The sequence below is a fragment of the Mobula hypostoma genome, chromosome 6, assembly GCF_963921235.1.
Source record: "Mobula hypostoma chromosome 6, sMobHyp1.1, whole genome shotgun sequence".
NCBI lineage: Eukaryota > Metazoa > Chordata > Chondrichthyes > Myliobatiformes > Myliobatidae > Mobula > Mobula hypostoma.
The window spans coordinates 18,537,039-18,557,945 of record NC_086102.1 but is presented as its reverse complement, the minus strand read 5'-3'; the positions used below and the strand labels follow the sequence as shown (position 1 = coordinate 18,557,945).

General features: G+C 44.8%; 1 protein-coding gene across 3 annotated transcripts in view; it reads right to left on the bottom strand.

Moving 5' to 3' along the window:
* dop1b (DOP1 leucine zipper like protein B) overlaps positions 1-14,033 on the bottom strand; it is a 199,853-nt gene extending 185,820 nt beyond the window's left edge. For 2 of the 3 annotated variants that reach the window (XM_063050333.1, XM_063050335.1), the window contains exon 1: positions 13,890-14,033. The gene's annotated coding sequence lies outside the window, so the exon portion shown is untranslated. Of the gene's footprint in view, positions 1-13,516; positions 13,823-13,889 lie in introns of those variants that run through there. The other variant, XM_063050334.1, reaches the window with a different exon arrangement.
* Positions 14,034-20,907: the final 6,874 nt, after the last annotated feature.

Genomic DNA, 20,907 nt, shown 5'->3' with positions numbered 1-20,907 from the left:
ATTAGAAGAAGAATAAACAGTGGAGCCAGCTGCAGCAGGAAAGGTGACGTTCAGATAGCTCGAACACACAAAATGCTAGAGGAAGTAAGAAAGTCAGGCAGCACCTACAGAGGGGAATAAATAGTTGACATTTTCGGCCAAGACCCTTCATCAAGACTGGAAAGGAAGAGGAAAGAAACCAGAATATGTTGGGGGGGGGGGAAGGAAAGGAATACAACAAGGTGATCGGAGAAGCCAGGTGAGAGAGAAGGTAGCAGGTAGGGGAGGGGTGAAGTGAGAAGCTGGGAGGCAATAAGCAGAAAAGGTAAAGAAATGCTAAAGAAAGAGGAATCTGATAGGAGAGGAGAGTAGACCATGGGAGAAAGGGAAGGAGGAGGGGCACAAAAGGAAGATGATAGGCAGGTGAGGAGAAAAGGTAAGAGAGGAGCCAGAGTGGGGAAAGGAACAAAGGGGCAGAAATTACCAGAAAGCTGGAGAAATCGATGTTTATGCCACCAGGTTGGAGGCTACTGAGAGAGAGAGGTGTTGCTCCTCCAGCCTGAGAGTGGCCTTATCCATGGGTTGACATCTTGGAATGGGAATTATTTGTCTAATTAAATTACTTATTACACTGAAATTTGTTTATTGAGATAACTACACAGATTGGGTAACTATCACATATGCAACGAGAGGAGAACAAAAGAATCAGAGGCAATACACATGGTGTCCCATATGTACTTCAGAACATAATAGAGGGTATCTAACCACCTACTTTTGAAATTCAGTTGCATTGCCATTTCTCCATCTGCTATCAACAACATCTTGCAAAACATCTTGCAAAACATTGACCAGAAACTCAATTGATTAGCCACAAAATCTCTTCTTTCAAAAGTACGGAGGCTAGTTATCCTGCAATGAGCAAATGTCCTCCCAACATTCCAAAGTCTTTCCACCGTATACAGTACAAGAGTGCTTTGGATTATTTACTTTTTATTTATTGAGATACAGTGTAGAGTCGCCTGTACTGTAAAGCATTGTGCTAACCACGACACTACCGTGCCACGGTGCAAAATAATCCCCCTGCCTGGATAAGTGTAAGTTTACCAACACTCAACTGCTGGATGCGGAGAGGAGGTTTCCAATAGTGGGCGAATCTAGGACGAGAGGGCACAGCCTCAGCACACAAGGATGTCCTTTTCGAACAGAGACGAGGAAGAAATTCTTCAGCCAGAGGGTGTGGTGAATCTGTGGAATTCATTGTCACAGGTGGCTGGAGGCCAAGTCATTGGGTATGCTTGATGCAAAGGTTGTCAAGGATTGTAGCAGCTACTCAAGCAAACCAACACTGCTGTTGGAGACCAAGCACACGGAATTACCCCGTATGGCGTGCCCTCTGATCCAATCCAATAGTGAAGTTCAAAGTCAAAGACATGTATTTGATCCTTTATTAAACAACGAGCAAACAAACAACCATTAAGGACATCCATCACCCTGGTCATGCCTTGTTCTCATCGCTACCATCAGGAAGGAGCTACACAGCCTGAAGGCACACATTCAATGATTCAGGAACAGCTTCTTCTGTTCTGCCGTCCAATTTCTGAATGGACACGAATACATAACTAAACTCTTCACTTTTACCATGCCTCACCCATGTGACCAACTACCGTAATAAATGGGGTTGAGTGGGATCTGGGATCAGCCGTGATGGAATGGCACATCAGACTCGATGGGCTGAATGGACTATTCTGCTCCTATGTCTTATGGTCTAATAAACATAATTAACCCGCAATGCAAAATACGACGCAGACAAAAAACAGATACATAGCTCCTACAAAGATTATAGGGAGAAGGCAGAAGAATGGAGTTGGAAGGGATAATAAAGCATACATGATGGAATGGCAGAGCAGACTCAATGGGCTGACTAGCCCATTTCTGCTCCCCTGTCTTATGGTCTTAAAACAAAAAGGATAGTAGAGTTTTGGAATACCACAGCACAGAAACAGTCTTTAGCTCACTCAACCTTGCCGACCAAAATGCCCATCAAAGTTAGCCCAATTGCCCCTGCCTGGCCCATACCCCTTTAAACTTAGCGTGAGTTGCAGATGCTGAAACAAATCAGAATAAGGATTTCCCTTTCACGTCTGTTTATTCTCTCCTTTTTGGATTGAGCAAGTCCGAAGAAAACACAGATATAATGCAATTACAATCTTGTTAAATTAAGAATGAAATAAAACAAACTGCAATTCAGAAACACAAATCAGATGCCTTTTATTCATAACATAGAACATGCAACATATACATTATACTGCAAAGAGTGTTGAAAATCAAATAAAGCAATAATTTCAGGGTTATATTTTTGCATCACAAAGACAATGCAGCTTTGCTCTTCACTGATAACTTGAGCAAAATTTGCTACCTCCTGAGTAGAGTCCTAGACAGAGTGGACAGGAGAGGATGTTTCCTATAGATGGGAGTCTAGGCCCAGAGGTCCCAGCATCAGAGTAGGAGGACTTCCCTTCAGAACAGAGATGAGGAGGAATTTCTTTTGCCAGAGGGTGGTGAATCTGTGGAATTCATTGCCACAGATGTCTGTGGAGCCATATCATTGGGTGTATTTAAAGCGGAGGTTAGTAGGTTTTCGAACATTAAAAGTTATGAGGAGAAGGCAGGAGAATGGGATTGAGAGGGATAATAAATCAGCCATGATGGAATGGTGGAGTGGATCAATGGGCCAATTGGTCTAACTCTGCTCCAATGTCTTATGGTTTCAGTTCAAGACCATCCTCATAAAAAGTCCCAAAACGTCAACAGTTTACTCTTCTCCATGGATGTTGCCTGGCCTGCTGAGTTCCCCCAGCATTTTGTGGGTATTGGAATGGTCAGACTTTGGCAAGAACAGGCTTGAGTAAGCACAAGGACAGGCTCGGAGTAAGTTTTTTTTCTGTTAGTACATGGCTAGTGCGCTGAGAATGGGCAGGGAAGAGGCAAGCTGTAGTGATGGGTGATTTGTTGGTTAGGGAAACCGAAAGGAGGTTCTGTGGACAAGAACAAGGTGTCCAGATAGCTTGTTGCCTCTGGGGTGCCAGGGTCAAGGACATCTTGGATCAATTCCACACCATTCTTAAGCAGGAGGGTGAACACCCAGAGGTTGTGGTCCACGCCAGTACCACTGACATGGGTAGCGTGGGTGATGAGGTCCTGCAAAGTGAGCTCAGTGAGTTCGGTGCAAGTTAAAGGACAGGACCTCCAGGGCTGTGACCTTAGGATTGCTACCTGTGCCACGTACTCACGAGGCCAGAAATAGGAAAATCATACAGCCTAACATGTGGCTCAGGAGTTGGTGCAGTAGGGAGAGCTCCAGATATCTGGATCACTGAGCTCTCTTGCAGGGAAGGTGAGACCTGTGCAGAAGGGAATGCTTGCACCTGAACTAGAGGGGGACTAATATATATTTCATATTTCGCAATACAGTGCAAAGTAGGCACACGGCCCCAAAAACCCCACAACCCCGATTAACCTTAAACTAATCACAGGACAAATTATAACGACCTATTAACCTACCCGGTACGTCTTTGGACTGCATGGCATGAGGAAACCAGAGCACCCGGGGAAAACACAGGCGCTCCATGCAGAGGCATTGCAGAGATTCCGCGCAGGATGGCGCCGGAACTGAACTCCAAGCTCTGAAATGCCGTTAGCTGTAATAGTGTCTCACCCACAGCTAACGGCATTTCAGAGCAGTTCCGGCGCCATCCTGCGCGGAATCTCTGCAATGCCTCTGCATGGAGCGCCTGTGTTTTCCCCGGGTGCTCTTTCTACCGAGGTGACATGTTATCCGGGCAGCAAGGTTTAGCAGAGCTGCATTGGGGCAGGGGGGATTTAAGCTAGAGTTACAGGGGTTAAGAAGCAGGGTGCCACAACACAAGCTCAGGAATCAAAAGGTTGAGCCTGGTGGAACTAAAGTTCTAACCTGCATATACTTCAAGGCAAGGGGAATTGGAGGTGTGACGAGAATACACATAAAATTAAGATGTTTGCTGGCCTGGGTTAGCATCAGTGACATCAGCAGTTGGTCTGCCACCTGCCCTCAGGGGAAGGAGAGATAAGGAACAATGGAGCAGCGTCTGGAGATGTGTAATGAAGGGACGTGGGAGAGAGAGCCGTCTGGAGCGGCTCCCCCTTTGAACCCTGAACTGTTTGAAGTGGTGGACAGGCGATGCCCCAGCAGGGGGATAAAAAGGGACAGGTTCGCTAAGAAGGACACACACACACGCCACCCGAGGTAACGAGACCCTGGAAGCGGTGTGCCTCTCACGAGTGGGTGAGAAGTACCAGGCAATGGCCAGGGTGGAAAGGTACGATCAGCGGGAACCCGGTGTGTGTCCGCCCTTGCCTGGGTGCCGGGTTCACTGCAGAGGATCGACTGCATCTGGAGGAGGGGTCACAGTCGGTGACCTCAGATGACATCACCAAGGACCCGCCCAAAAGTTGCTTGTGAGCAATCTCGCCGGTCTGTGAGTGAAGCCGTTCTGAATGATCAGTTGTTCCTGTTCTATCTCTCTCTTCCCCCACGTTGTCCATCCATGGCAACGATTACTGCGAACTGAACTACTAAACTGGACTGAACTTTGAGTCACTTTGAAATTTGGTCATTTACCCCTAGACAACGATAGAGCTTGATTGATGCTGTTATCTTAATTCTGTGCACGTGTGTTTATCATCGCTGAACTGTTGCATTTATTATCCTTTTGATTACTGTGTTGCTTGTTTCTTTAATAAAACTTTCTTAGTTCTAGTACTCCAGACTCCAACTGAGTGATCCATTTCTGCTGGTTTGGCAACCCAGTTATGGGGTACGTAACATAAGTGGGGTTCTCGTCCGCGATTTTGAACGCTAAATTTGGGACGGAGTAAATTGATTGGGTTAAAATTCCCGAAAGAAAGAAAAGACAAACAGCAGAAATGGAGGCTGAGGAATTTATAAAGGCGCCGACCTTGGAGGCATTAGAGGATGCCAGGAAATCGGAATTGGTAGCTGTGGCCAAACGGTTGAATCTTGCTAAGGTGAAGTCGACAATGAGGAGAGAGGAGATACACAGAGCTATTGTAGAACACTATGTATCTAAAGGTGTGTTTCCCCAAGGTGAGCTGGGGGTGGTGTCTATTGAAAAACCTGCTGGAGACGTGGTACAGGTACAGCTTGAAAAACTGAGACTCGAGCACGAGTTCCAGGTACGACAGTTGGAAAGAGAAGAGAAAGAGAGAGAGAGAGACAGTTAGAGAGAGAGGAGAAAGAGAGGCAATGGGAGCGAGAAGACAGAGGGAAACAGAGGTAAAGGGAATTTGAGCTGGAGAAGTTAAAGATAAGGGCCGAGCAGGGGCTCGTGCCGAACCAAGGTGGAGGGTTCCGGGTGACCCAGGAAGTTACGCTGGTTCCCCCATTTGACGATACCGACGTGGATCGGTACTTCCTCCACTTCGAAAAAGTGGCTATAAGTCAGGACTGGCCGAGGGATAAGTGGGTTGTTTTACTTCAGAGTGTACTGAAAGGGAAGGCCCAAGAAGCTTACTCAGCTTTGTCCGGAGAAGATGCCCAGAGGTATGAGGTGGTGAAAGAGGCCATCCTCAGGATTTATGAGTTGGTCCCGGAGGCATACCGGCAGAGGTTCCGGAATGCAAGGAAGCCGTGGGGCTGCACGTATTTGGAGTTTGCTCGTGAGATGCAAACATATTGTGAGCGTTGGTGCGCCTCGAAAGGGGTAGAGGGGGATTATGACAGACTGCTACAACTGATCCTGATTGAGCAGTTTAAAGGTTGTGTCCCTGAGGGTATGAGACCCTACCTCGATGAGAAAGAGGCAGCCACGTTAGCCGCAACTGCTAAGTTAGCGGATGAGTATGCGTTGACGCATAAAATGAAGTTTGCCCCGAGTAAAGGCTACCAGAAGGGTAGTCAGGACGGCGGGGAGAGTCCGCCGGAAAAGTCAGAAAGTAAGCCGGGGACTAGTGAAAAGGATAAGGTAGACCGGGAGCAGTCTGGTAGGAAGTCTCCTGGGGTCGTCTGTTATAATTGTGGGAAAGCCGGACACTTTGCGTCCAAGTGCTTTGCCCCAAGGAAGGAGACGGGGAAAGGAAAAGCGGAAATTTGGAATGGCTGTATCGAGCTGTTAAGCGAACCACTAGGGAAGGACAGGTCTGAAAAAGTCCAGGAAGGGCGCGAGAGGTTTATCTCGGCCGGATTGGTGTCAGTGAAGGAGAGGTTAAAACCAGTTCCAGTGCGGATCTGGAGAGACACGGGAGCGTGTCAGTCACTAATACTGAAGAGTGTATTAGAGTTTAGCTCAGAGACCCAGACTGGGGAGGTAGAGGTCAAAGGTGTTGGGGAAGGGACAGAGTCAGTCCCTTTGCACCAGATACACTTACAGAGCAACCTGGTCTCTGGACTAGTCACGATCGGGGTGAGGTCCAAATTACCGGTGAAAGACGTGGAAGTCTTGCTCGGTAATGACATCGCCGGGGGAATCGTGTTCCCAGTCGTGAGATTGACAGGTCAGCCTGCCAACAGTGAGGCCCTGCCCATGGACTCACAGGTTCATCATGGGGCTGCGGTAGTGAATTTAGCTGTGGTGGTAAATTTAGCTGAAACATTTCTGCCAACCTTGTATGAGACAGGGTGTAGTGAGATAAGAGGTAGTGAGGGAGCTGGGACGGACGTAGCAGTAGCCAGTAAAGAATTTGTGCAGACACAGGAACGAGACGAGGGGCTGATGGTTTTTGCCGAGACAGCTCTCTCTGACACAGCTTTAACAAGGGAACTAGTAGGCTATTGTGCGGATGAGGAAGTGCTAAGGAAGAAAGGGACATCAAGGACAGTATCCGCAGATGAGGAGTGGGGGGTGGTGCAAAAGAGTTATGGGGATGAGGTTTTTAACATGGCCCACGAGGTAACCCCGGTGGACATTTTGCGGTGCTGGAGGAAACAGTTGGTGGAATCATGAAAGAGATTTACCGGCTGCCCAGGGGGAAAAATGTTATTGATCATGACCGACGCGAACTGAGACGATCACCGGCTTTTGATATGCTAACAAACCTAGTCGGTGTTAGCGTGGAAATCAATGAAGCTAGGGGCCCCCTGATAAGAGGAAAAAACCATTTTGAAAAGATTAGGATGGGATCGGTCAGATGGGAGAAGGCTATTGTTTTGGCCAGGTCTACTGATAAGGTCTCTCCCTTAATCCCCGAACAAAGCGAATCTTTAGAAGTAATTAAACGACTCGCACCCATGTGTTTGATGGTCCCGAGGAAATGCAAAGAACTGGGACGTTGGGTGATGTCTGTTACAATAGGGCAGCCTAGTAAAGAACACTCATATATATTGAGTAATTCAGTGACTAAAGGGCTGATGAACACAGAGGTGTGTATTGGCAATTTAATACGGCTGTCTGAAGCCAGCCTGATAGTGAACCTTGAAAAAAATGAATTCGGCCACACGAGGGTCACTTACCTGGGAATTGTGGTGACACAGGGGCAGCTGGCAGCGATGCAAGCTACAGTGCAGGCTATCGCTGACCTCCCAACCCCGACAGACAAGAGGGCCCTCAGAAGGCTCTTGGAGATGGTGGGGTACTGCAGGAAGTTTTGCAATAATTCTGCGGTCAATACCCGTCCCCCTCCTACTAAGCCCTTGCGAGAGAAAACTGAGTCGGAATGGGACGACCCTTGTTATTGTGGCCCGGGAAAAAGCCAAATGAGAGGTTACATTGATCGCAATTCATCAGTGTTTTTGGCCACTATGAAGTTTGCTGAGTTGGAGCCTGGTCTAAGGGATTATTAATAACACGTGTAAAAGGAACAGAAAATGTGATGACTGTGTCAAGGTGTTGACAGCTTCAAACTCGCTGTGTTAGCCAAATAGCTGATAAAGATGTATATTTGTGTATGTATCAAATAATGTATTCATGTTTGTAATTTTTACCTCCCGGTAAAAATCCTTTAAAGGGGGGAAGTGTGACGAGAATACACATAAAATTAAGATGTTTGCTGGCCTGGGTTAGCATCAGTGACATCAGCAAGTGGTCTGCCACCTGCCCTCAGGGGAAGGAGAGATAAGGAACAATGGAGCAGCGTCTGGAGATGTGTAATGAAGGGACGTGGGAGAGAGAGCTGTCTGGAGCGGCTCCCCCTTTGAACCCTGAACTGTTTGAAGTGGTGGACAGGCGATGCCCCAGCAGGGGGATAAAAAGGGACAGGTTCGCTAAGAAGGACACACACACACGCCACCCGAGGTAACGAAACCCTGGAAGCGGTGCGCCTCTCACGAGTGGGTGAGAAGTACCAGACAACGGCCAGGGTGGAAAGGTACGATCAGCGGGAACCCGGTGTGTGTCCGCCCTTGCCTGGGTGCCGGGTTCACTGCAGAGGATCGACTGCATCTGGAGGAGGGGTCACAGTCGGTGACCTCAGATGACATCACCAAGGACCCGCCCAAAAGTTGCTTGTGAGCAATCTCGCCGGTCTGTGAGTGAAGCCGTTCTGAATGATCAGTTGTTCCTGTTCTATCTCTCTCTTCCCCCACGTTGTCCATCCATGGCAACGATTACTGCGAACTGAACTACTAAACTGGACTGAACTTTGAGTCACTTTGAAATTTGGTCATTTACCCCTAGACAACGATAGAGCTTGATTGATGCTGTTATCTTAATTCTGTGCACATGTGTGTTTATCATCGCTGAACTGTTGCATTTATTATCCTTTCGATTACTGTGTTGCTTGTTTCTTTAATAAAACTTTCTTAGTTCTAGTACTCCAGACTCCAACTGAGTGATCCATTTCTGCTGGTTTGGCAACCCAGTTACGGGGTACGTAACAGAGGAAAGGCAGATGAGTTTAGGACATGGATCAGCACATGGGATTATGATACTGTAGCCAGTCATGAGACTTGGGGCAGGACTGGCAGCTCAAGGGGTTCTGTTGTTTTAAGCGTGATAGAGCGGGATGGATTAAAGGGAGAAGAGAATATAGTACGGCAGGGCTGTCGGGACACACTGGGGAGGTCATCTCGTGGGGATGTATGGGTAGAACTGAGGAATAAGAAAGGTATGACCACGTTAACAGGATTATGTTTTTGACCACCAAACAGTCCACGGGATTTAGAGGAGCAAATTTGTAGAGAGATCACAGACTGTTGCAAGAAACACAAGATTGTGCTACTAGAGCAACACACACAAAATGCTGGAGGAACTCAGCAGCCAGGCAGCATCTATGATAAAGAGTATAGTCGAAGTTTCGGGAAGAAATGTCAACTGTTTACTCTTTTCGTAGATACTGCCTGGCCTGCTGAGTTCCTCTAACATTTTGTGTGTGTTTCTCGGATTTCCAGCATCTGCAGATTTTCTCTTGTTTGAGATTGTGCTACTAGATTGTGCGAGGCGGGAGGAGATGGCAGCACAACACAGCGCGTGCAGCTCTCTGGTGAAATTATATCGTATCTGTTAAATAGGGTCCTGAACAATTCTGATTTGATGGAGACAGAAGTGAAAGCAGAGAGGAACATCCGGAGAAATTTCTGAAATGCTGGTTCGCTGCCACTGTTACTGCGTGATCGAGAATCTTCCGGAGGGAAGGCCCCAAAATCCCTGGCTTTGCCTGCTGCTGGCGACTGAGGCTGAGGTCGAATCGTTCGGATAGAGATGGTGCTTGGTACTCGGTGTCGGAGGGCTGATCAGAGGCTCGAAGTTTTCGGACGACTCAGAGTCGGACTGTGGTCGGGCATGGCAGGGAGAGTTTTCTTCCTTCTCCCGTCTGCGTGAGATGTGGGACATTTGACAGACTTTGAACTTTTTACTGTGCTCATGGACTGTTCTTCATCAAGTTATGGTATTGTTTGCACTGTTGTAACTATATGTTATAATTATGTGGTTTTTGTAAGTTTTTCAGTCTTGGTCTGTCCTGTGTTTCTGTGATATCACACCGGAGGAATACTGTATCATTTCTTAATGCATGCATTACTAAATGACAATAAAAGAGGACTGCGTGTCTTCATAATCTAATCTAATCTAAAAAGATGATTGTAACTTCCCACATATAAACTGATACTCCCGTACTGTAAAAGGGCTGGACGGGAAAGAGCTTGTCAAATGTGTTCAGCAAAGTTTCCTTAATCAGTACGTGGAATTCCCAGCGAGGCCGACTGCGATACTTGATCTCTTATTAGGGAATGAGACAGGGCAGGTGATAGAAGTTTGTGCAGGGGAACACTTTGCATTTAGCGATCACAATGCCATTCGTTTCAAAGTGATTATGGAAAAGAATAGATCTGGTCCTCTGGTTGAGATTCCAAATTGGAGAAAGGTGAATTTTGAAGGTATCAGAAAAGATCTACCAAGTGTGGATTGGGGCCGGTTGTTCTCTGGCAAAAGTATACTTGGTAAACAGGAGGCCTTCAAAACTGAAATTTTGAGAGTACAGAGTTTTATTGTTCCTGTCAGAATAAAAGGTAGGATAACAAGTTTAGGGAATCTTGTTTTTTGAGTGATGTTGAACCCTACTTAAGAAACAGGAGGAGATGCATAGCAGTTGTTGGCAGGCAGGAACAAAGGAGGCACTTGAGGAGTAAGAGAAATGTTACAGAACACTTGAGGAGGAAATCAGGAGGGCAAAAGACGACATGGCAATGCACCAGCGAGGTTTACAGATTACAGGGGAGCAGGTGTTTGTTGCCTTGGGACAAATTAAGGTGGATAAATCCCCAAGGCTTGACAAGTTGTTCCCTCGGACCCTCAGGGAGGTTAGTGCAGAAATTGTAGGGGCCCTAGCAGAGATATTTAAAACATCTTTAGACAAGTGCTGAAAGACTGGAGGACAGCCAATATTGTCCTGTTGTTTAAGAAAGGCTCTAAGAATAAGCCAGGAAATTATAGGTCAGCGAGCCTGACATCAGTAGTAGGAAAGTTATTGGAAGGCATTCGAAGGGATCATATATACAAGTATTTGGATAGACAGGAGCTGATTAGTAATAGTCAGTATGGGTTTGTTTGTGGTAGGTCATGTCTAACCAATCTTATAGATTTTTTCAAGGAAGTTACCAGGATAGTTGATGAAGTCAAAGTAGTGGATGTTGTGACACGGACTTTGACAAGGTCCCACGTGAGAGATTGGTCGAGAAGATTCATTCGGGATTGGTGCTGGGTCCATTGTTGTTTGTCATCGATACCAACGATCTGGATGATAACGTGGTAAACTGGATTAGCGGATTTGCAGATAACACCAAGATTGGGGGTGTAGTGGACAGCAAGGAAGACTATCAAAGCTCGTAACAGGATCTGGGTCACGCGTAAAATTGGGCTGAAAAAAGTCGGGTGGAATTTAACGCAGACAAGTGTGAGGTGTTGCACTTTGGGAGGGCCAACTATGGTAGGTCTTACATGGTGTTACATGTAGGCTACTGAGGAGTGTGATAGAACAGAGGGATCTGAGAATATGGATTTAAAATTCTTTAAAAGTGGCGTCACAGGTAGACTGAACAATAAAGAAAGCTCTCTGCACATTAACCTTCATAAATCAATGTATTAAGTACAGGAGTTGGGATGTAATGTTGAAATTGTATAAGGTGTTGATAAGGCCTAATGTGGAGTATTGTGTGCAGTTTTGGTCACCGACCTACTGGAAAGATGTAAATAAGATTGAAAGAGTGCAGATATAATTTACAAGGATGTTGCTGAGACTTGAGGACCTGAGTGTGGTGAAGATTTGAACAGGTAAGGACACCATTCCCCAAAACACAGAAGACAGAAGGGAGATTTCATAGAAGTATACAAAATTATGAGGGTCAACGATAGGGTCAATGCAAGCAGGTTTTTCCACTGAGATGGGTGGGACGAGAACTAGAGGTCATGGGTTAAGGATGAAAGGTGAAATCTTTGAAGGGAAAATGAGGGGTAACTTCTCCACTCAGACAGTGGTGAGAGTGTGGAACGAGCTGCCAGCTCAAGTGGTGGATGCGGGGTCAATTTCAATACTTAAGAGAAATTTGGATGGGTACATGGATGGGGGTGGGGGTTATGAAGGGCTACAGTCCAAGTGCAGGTTGATGGGACTAGGCAGATTAGTGGTTCAGCACAGACTAGATGGGCTCTATAAGGTGGTGTTATCAACCTTGAGGTGTTTGTCTTCACTGAGGAAGCTACATACAGCAGCACAGCATCAAATAAAGAGAATAGCACAAACTAATGGAAATGGATTCATTTGAATGTGTACAGTCTTTTCCCAGGATTGGGGAATCAAGGACCAGAGGACATAGGTTTCTACGGTGGGGAAGGAGAGAGATTTAATAGGAACCCAAGGAGCAACTGTTTCACCTGGATGGCAGTAATTAATAAATAACTTATTACTGTCAGAAGATAGAGTGCAAAATTAGTTTTGCAAGCCATCCATGCAGATCATTTCAACACATCATCATCGTGTGCTACATCGTTGGATGTGGATGATCATTGTTTATTTAACCGCGATAGTTCTGGGCAAATTTTTCTACGGAAGTGTTTTGCCATTGCCTTCTGCTAAAACATACTGTATGGAAATCAACAAAGCAGAGAATTAAAAGCATTAACAGAATATGGTGTTACAGCTACCGTCACAAGAATCAAGAATTCTTCTTTTTCGTACAAGAGGCCCACACGTGGAATGAGCTGCCAGAGGAAGTGTTTTCGAGGCAGATGCATTAACAACATGTAAAAGACACCTAAACAGATAAATAGTTAGGAAAGGGTTCGAACCTGGGGTCCAGTGACCTCTCGGTTAATGGTAGGGGAACCACTGGTTTAAGGGATACAGGCCAAAGACGGGCAAATGGGACTGGCTTAGATAGCAATCTTAGTTGCTATGAATTGGTGGGGCCAAAGTATCCATTTCCATGTTGTATGACTCTAAGACTCTGAATGGTTACCTTCAAATTAGGACACATTTGATGCTGCTTCTGCAAAGGGTGGGGGGGGGTCAGGACTTTGATGTTCTATCATTCATTCTATGGGGTCTCTCATATGCCTGTGAAGAGTACGAATTTCAGGTTATATACTATATATATTCTCTGATATTAAAGGAATCTAAACTTAAATATAAAAGGAGTAGAATAACACACAATTCCGAAGTATATACAGCACTGTACTTCAGCAAAGAACAAACGGATGAACTAGGTCTTAACAGCAGAAGTTTCTTTTTGCTCCTAGATTAATCTGACTAGAAAGTAACATTCCTATTTGCACACAGGATGTCTTACTAAGAACAACGTTGCTAAGGAAATTGAATGAAAATGTTGCAATATTGATCCAAAACTTTTTTAGGGTGATTGCGAAAGTTTCCAAGCTAAGCTGTTACAAGTGAACATAAATACAATTTATTTCGCCACCTAAACTAAAGAAAATGAGATTAAAATGCAAAACATCCGAGACTTCAGTTATTACAAAACAGAGCAAGGCCAGAAACAAAACGCTCAACATGAAGTCAAAGTCGCAATCCTTATGAAGTACGCGAAGGCACAACTCACCAGCCTACAAGAAAGCTATTCCAAATAACCAACAATGTGATTATTGGAGTTATCGTTTTAAACCTTCGTAACTGCCTACACGTTCTTCAAAGTGCGTTCTGCTCTTCGGTATTTATTTCAGCGTAGTTCTTGGACAGCAACTCCAACTGCTTGCTAATGCATCGTTTAAGGATGATCTGACGCTTTCGGAGCAGAATTGGTGTTGTGCAAAGCCGGACATGACAACATCGTCTCTAATCCCGGGGATGTTATACACTGACACCCACAATTCGACAAAACAGATATGAAGAAAACAATGCAGTCGTCCGAAGGGGCACGGGGGTAGGGAGGAATAAGACAAATAAAGATGAGGTGTTGGGAAGTAGCTACTCACCAGATATGCAGTGACAGCAGGGGCGGAGAACACTGGCCCGGCTCGGAGGGTGTCCGCACTCAGCTGAGGACAGGGAGGGGACTTACGTCAGGAGCTCACAGAGCCACGAACGCGGTGACATTCCGCATGTATCAACGTTCGGATGGAACGCAGGCATTCCCGCTGTAGGGGTGGGGGATGCCGCCGATGTAACACTGTCATCCGCCGCCCGGAACCCCCAATGAGAGGGGTTTCCCCCACCCTCTACGTCTGCTTTAGTAACAAAATCGAACTCGAAGCAGAGGTGTCCACGACTCACGGTGCAAAACAACACTTCCACGGGATGACTACCAACGCGGTTCCCACTGATGTGGTAGAATCCAATCCCCGGCGGAGACGATTTGCAATTTCCTCCTAAAATAAATACGTCGTAAGTGGTAAAATGCTAAATCGATCTGGGAGTATTTGGAATATATCTATTTTTGCGAGGGGATTGTCATTGTTATGACACATACATTTTCCAAGTTTATATCGGCTTGGTCGTTCAAGCCTTCCCGCTTTTTCTGTAATTACTGTACAATGAAACTGAGCATTTTTTGGAGGTGCTCAGCGGAGTGGGTTGCAGCCACGATTTCCAGAGAAGTTGCCCGAAACGTTGACTATTTTCAACATTTCATCTTTTCTCAGACTTCATGATTTTTATGACATAATGTAGGAATAATTTCACACAGGATCTTTTCTGCTGTGTTTGCATTATCGCATCCCACTGCTACAATTTAAAAAAAAACAATTCATTTGGATTATATTTCAGTTCACTTGTAATATCTTTTCTGTTTGATTATTTCCCAGTTCTGATTAAACGTTGTAGATTAAGTCCACGTTTTCAGACTTTTTTGCATAATGTTATCGAAGGAGGATGTGGGATTGATTAACTGCCTCATAAACTGGTGCCTAAACATCACGTGTCCATCTATTCTCGAAAGAATGCGTTTAGAACGGGTAGTCAAAACTGCCCAATGCGTCACGGGCACCGGCCTCCCCGCCAACAGGAACACGTGTAGAGAAAGGATCCGGAAAGGAGCTTCTTTCATCAGGAAGGATCCCATCCACCAGCTCGTGGACTGTTTATCCCGCTGCCGTCAGGACCACCAGACTCAAATACTGTTATTTCCTCCAAGCAGTAAGACTGATCAACATCACCACCACTAACCCACTCCTCCACCACCACTTTATCATTTCCTGTCAGTCACCTTGTGTACATTTCTGTACCTATTCAAGATTCGAAGTACACTTAGCAGTATGCAGTATACAACCCTGAGATTCCTCTTCTCACAGACTGCCGTAACTGAAGACTCCAATGCGCAAAAAAAAATTCAAATCACACAAATGACAAAAAAGTGAAAAACACAGAATAAAAAAAATCTAAGACATTTAGAGTCCAGGCATGTTCAGTTCAGTTCAATCCGGTGCCATGTCTCTAGCTATCCGCAAGCCATAGCACTCATCCGGCCTGATCAAAAATGCACAAAACAACAAAAAAAAAGCAGCAACCAGAAACTAGAAACACATCATAACGTGAAATACTGAGTCTGATCCACAAACCATGTTGATAAAACCTTGCCCAAGACCCATGGACTCTGGCACCATCCTCTGACTGCATTGAGTGAGTGAGAGAGAGAGAGGGCATTCTTACGTAGGCACCCTCCTCCAGGAGCAGCAGATGAGAGGGAGAGAGAGACAGTACGGAACATCCTGGTTGATTTCAATCTTCCTCAATGCTTTAATCAGCGGGACTGGCAAGAAATGGAGTCGATCATGGGCTCATAGCCCGTCTCCAGGCCGCACACTCACCAAACGCCCTTGGAGACAGCCAAGTGCCAGATCGCTCATTTGGCCCGAAACAAACTGCCAAATACAGGATTGTATGATTGGACATACAATCAATCTATGCATATAAAATATCCTTTGTACCTATTTATATTTATTATGTTTTTTACTGTATTCCTTATTGTGTTATTGTGCTGCATAGGAACCAGAGTAACAATTATTTTATTCCCCTTTAATTTAGGTATTGGAAATGACATTAAACAATCCTGAGTCTTGAAAAGTATACCCACTCATTACAATCCAGAAGGAACCCCTCACAGCCTGAGATTCTTCTTCCACTTACACACACTTAGGATAATTTGTGCAGTCCTAATTCTCAGGGTTAGGTGTGTCTGTGCCCTCTCCATCTCCTGGTCCTGGCACTCCTTAGTCTGCCACGTGTTTTCAATCTTTCCCCTCCCACAGCGCTCCACCCTCACTGTTCCCAAAATCTTTTGCTCCTGGCAGAATTACAAACTCTCTCTGCTCCACTTTGACAAATACAGTATTGTGCAAAAGTCAAAGGCACCCTAGTTTATATATATACTTAAGACTTTTGCCAGGTACTGTATGTCATTAAATATATTGTTTTTTTTGCAGCAATACAGAGCTAATACATTAAAAATTTGCTGCAGGTTTCAATATGAAAGATAGATTAAAAATCAATTAGATCAATAAGTAGTGCAGAAATGAAAGTAGTAGCGTGAAATAGAAAGGTAGTGTCCATAGATTGTTCAGACATCTCATGATGGAGGGGAAGAAGTTTTCCTAAAATGTTGAGTGTGGGTCTTGAGGCTCCTGTTCTTCAGCCGTGATGGTAGCAATGAGAAGTTGGCTTGTCTTGGGTGGTGGGCGTCCTTAATGATGGATGCCACCTTTTTCAGGCAATTGCTTTTGAAGATGTTGCCAGTGCTAGGGAGGTTAGTGCCCACGATGGAGCTGGCTGAGTTTGCAACCCTGTGCAATGGCCCTTCCAAACCAGACAGGGATACAATCAGTTCGAATGCTCTCCACGGTTCATGTGCAAATACAGCAATCTATGAGCATCTGGGGTGGAATTTCTGACCACTAGAGGAGGCTGAAGGGAAAACTAATTGAAATGTGCAATGTGTAAAATTGAGCTGCTAATCTCCACGTTTTATTGGTTATTGGGGTCTCCCTACCTTCTGTCCAAGACCTCTTTCAGAGTCGATGCCTCCAGAAGACACGGTGCATCATTAAAGACCCCTCACACCCTCTCCATGAACTGTTTGTTCTTCTGCCATCAGGCAAACATTACAGGAGCATTAAAACTAAAACCACAAGGCTACTAAACAGCTTCCTCCCACAGGCAGTCAGACTGCTAAATAGCTGCTCCACCTGACTCTGCTTTGGACACTTTTAACTTGCACTGGACACTTATAACTGATTTTAACTGACATGTGGCTGTTGTGTTTTATTATTTATTGTTATGTTTATTATTTAGTGTTGTGTTTATTATGTTACGATTGCACTGCCCCTGAGAAACGCTGTCTCATTCTGCCCTGCAGAGCTGATGTATGGTTAGAATGACAATAAAGTTTTTTTGAATCTTTTGAATCTAAATTGTATTGAGATAACCAGATATAACCATGTAACAATTACAGCACGGAAATAGGCCATCTCGGCCCTTCGAGTCCGTGCCGAATGCTTACTGGATCCTCAACTTCCTTATCAGGAGACCAAGTCAGTGTTGATCAGTAATAACATCTCCTTCTCACTAACAATCAACATAAGCACTTCTCAAGAATACATACTTAGCCCACTGCTCTGCTCTCACTCTGCACACAAAACTGTGTGGCTAGGCACAGCTCCAACACCTTCTATAACTTCCCTGATGACACCATTATTGATGAAAAAGCATACATGAGTGAGATACACTCAGTGGCCACTTTATTAAGTATACCTGTACAACTGCCTGTTAATGCAAATGTCTAATCAGCCCAACATGTGAACCATCTCCCAGCTAATGCGGTTTTTTTCCCCCCAACTGCTACCAAAAGCACTTTCAGCTAATTTAAAGTCATTGTGCTGACTACCCACTCAGACATAAGGCCATAAGATGTAGGAGCAGATTTAAGCCATTCAGCCCATCAAGTCTGCTGAGCTGTTCAAATATAGACGATTTACTTTCCCTCTCAAACCCATTCTCTTGCCTTCTCCCCATAACCTTTAATGCCCTTACCAATCAAGAACCTATCATCCTCTGCTTTAAATATACCCAATGGCTTGGCCTCTTGTCTGTGGCGATGAATTCCACACATTCACCATGCTCTGGCTAGACAAATTCCCCCTCATCTCTGTTTTCTCTGTCCTTGTATTCTGAGGCTGTGCGCTCTGGTCTTGGGACTCTCCTAAACGTTCAAAGTTCAAAGTATATTTATTATCAAAATACATATATGCAACCATATACAACCCTGAGGTTCATTTTCTTGCAGGCATACTCAGTAAATCCAAGAATCATAATAGAATCAATGAAAGACTGCACGTGACAGAGCGGGCAAACGACAACAAACTGTACAAATACAAAAGAAAAAGTAAAATAATAAATAAGTAAACAATAAATATTGAGAACGTGAGATGAAGAGTCCTTGAAAGTGAGGCCATAGGTTGTGGGAACATTTGAGTAATAGGGCAAAGTGAAGTTGAGTGAAGTTATCCCCTTTATTTCAAGAGCCTGACGGTTGGGAGGCAATAACTGTTACTGAACTTGGTGGAGCGATTGTGGAGCTCCTGTACCTTCTTCCTGATGGCAGCAGCGAGCAGAGAGCATGACCTGGGTGGCGGGGGTCCCTGATGATGGATGTTGCTTTCCTGCAACAACGCTCTGAGTAGATATGCTCAATGGTGGGGGGAGAGCTTTACCCGTGATGGACTGGGCTGTATCCACTACTTTTTTCAGGATTTTCCATTCAAGGGTATTGGTGTTTCCATACCAGGCTGTGATGCAGCCTGTCAATATACATTTCATCACACATCTATAGAAGCTTGTCAAAGTTTTAGATGCCGTGCCAAATCTTTGCAAACTTCTAAGGAAGTAGCCGTGCTTTCTCCGTGATTGCACTTACGTCCTGGACGCAGTAATTACCCAATCACGTGGGTTTTGTATTGAATTACCCACCCAATCTCCTCATAATTATCATAGGCTGTGATTAAATAGTCTACTTATCAGTTTCTGTATAATGTGATCCAATCCTGATGATTTTAGCATCTCTGATTCAGTTTTGCATTCCACGAGAATTATTAATTTAGCATTTTAGCAACTAAACATTTTTAGCTCTACTGTCTACCCTAATTTCTTCTTCTTGTTCTTGGAGGACTAAACAATGAGTCAAGATGAACTTAAGTTAAATTTGATGTAGAAGGAATTTAAGTTTGAACATAGAAGAGTAGAGGTCAGATATAGGTCCTTTATCCTAAGATATTGCACTGAATGAGTTAAGCTAATGGCACCATATCACTCCATTCTCTGCATGCTTTTGCTGGAAACCTCTCTGAAAGAGATGTTACCAGAAGTTGATAGCATAAAACTAGGAGCATTTCATATTTGTGTGTGGTGGCAGATGAAGTCCACAGAGAATGATAATGGTGGATAAGGGGCATGGTGCTTCAGCTATTAACTGATCTTGTATGTTGTTTGGTAGGTTCTCTACTTTCAAGTTTATTCCTCTTGCTATGTTCAAGAAACTCAGCCCTAATAAATAACTCTTTTTTTTGCAGCTTGCTGTTACGACAACAGATCTGCAAGCTCCTGTAATGTCTGTGGTTCTTTGTGTGAGAGCTTTGGAAAATTATCAAGTCTCTTGAAGAGAGATTCTTCGATTGCCTCTGCAGAGACACAGCATTTGTCCAGTCTCTTCTACAGCCTATTTGTAAACCCATAGCTGGATTATTAATGTAAACTGCCCTAACCCTTCTTACATATTGCAGTGATTAGCCACCAAGCCACTTATGGAGAAAGTCTATCTTTTCACTAGGTTTGAGACCCAGTCCTTCCTCGGCTTGTCTTTTAGGACAGATAACTGGCAGACTGGTTTTTGAACACTTTTAGTCCTGCTGTGACCAGGTCTCGATTAGCCAGACACCACCCAAATTTAATGCACTTGTGTCTCCTGAGTGAGAGTATTGTGGAGACCAGTTTGCCAAATGAGTGTTCTGTGATGGATGGAAATAGGGGAGGTCAAGGGTAAGTTTTTCACACAGAGAGTGGTGGGTGTGTGGAATGCACTGCTAGCAGCGGTGGTGGAAGCGGACACAATAGGGTCTTTTAAAAGCCTCTTGGATAGGTACATGGAGCTTAGAAAAATAGAGGGCTATATTACATGGTCGACACAGCATAGTGGGCTGAAGGGCCTGTAATGTGCTGTAAATTTCTATGTTCTATGTTTATAGTCCAAGTCCCTAATTCAGGAATGTTGCATCAATCGGCATTCGAACACAATACAGCTCTTCTTCTGTCAAGTGAGCACTGGGCAGCTACAAACAGGCCGCACCACAGCTTAAGACCTAGTTCTCGCCATGACCGAAGCCACGCAGTTCACCCACCATTCGCCAATAAACCAATGAACTGGATTTGCAACCTTCCACCCCACCAATGCCCAACAAGGACTTGCAATCACAAGAAAAGCGACTAAGACGATCACTCACTGATAAGAGTTTTCTTTGATATTTAGATACTTATAGATATTTCTTTGCTATCTCACTTTTTTTTCTCTCAGCTATGTTTGTCTTAACTTGCCGCTGATCTCACGCAGAAACTATGTAGAATCTACGCATTTCTTTTCTTGTGAGGGTGTGGGTTTACTCAAGCTGCTCCTCTATTGGGATATGAACCTGGCGGGGGCAGGAAAGGTGGGGCTTATGATCAACTACAGATATGTCTATTGAGACAGCAGGAAAAGCCAAACTACTAAGTTAGCCTAGATAGTCCATAACCGGACCACATGAATATTGAATTATCCAACTTCTGGTAATCTGCGTCCCCTCTGTTCATTTTCTCTCCTTTCCTGATCTACCAAGTTCCTCCTACATCCACCCCTGCCCCATCACACTGTTCCTTATTGCTGCCCCAGTCCATCAGAATCAGTTTAATATCACTGTCATATGTCACGAAATTTGTTGTTTTGCTGCAGCAGTACAGTGCAATACATAATTA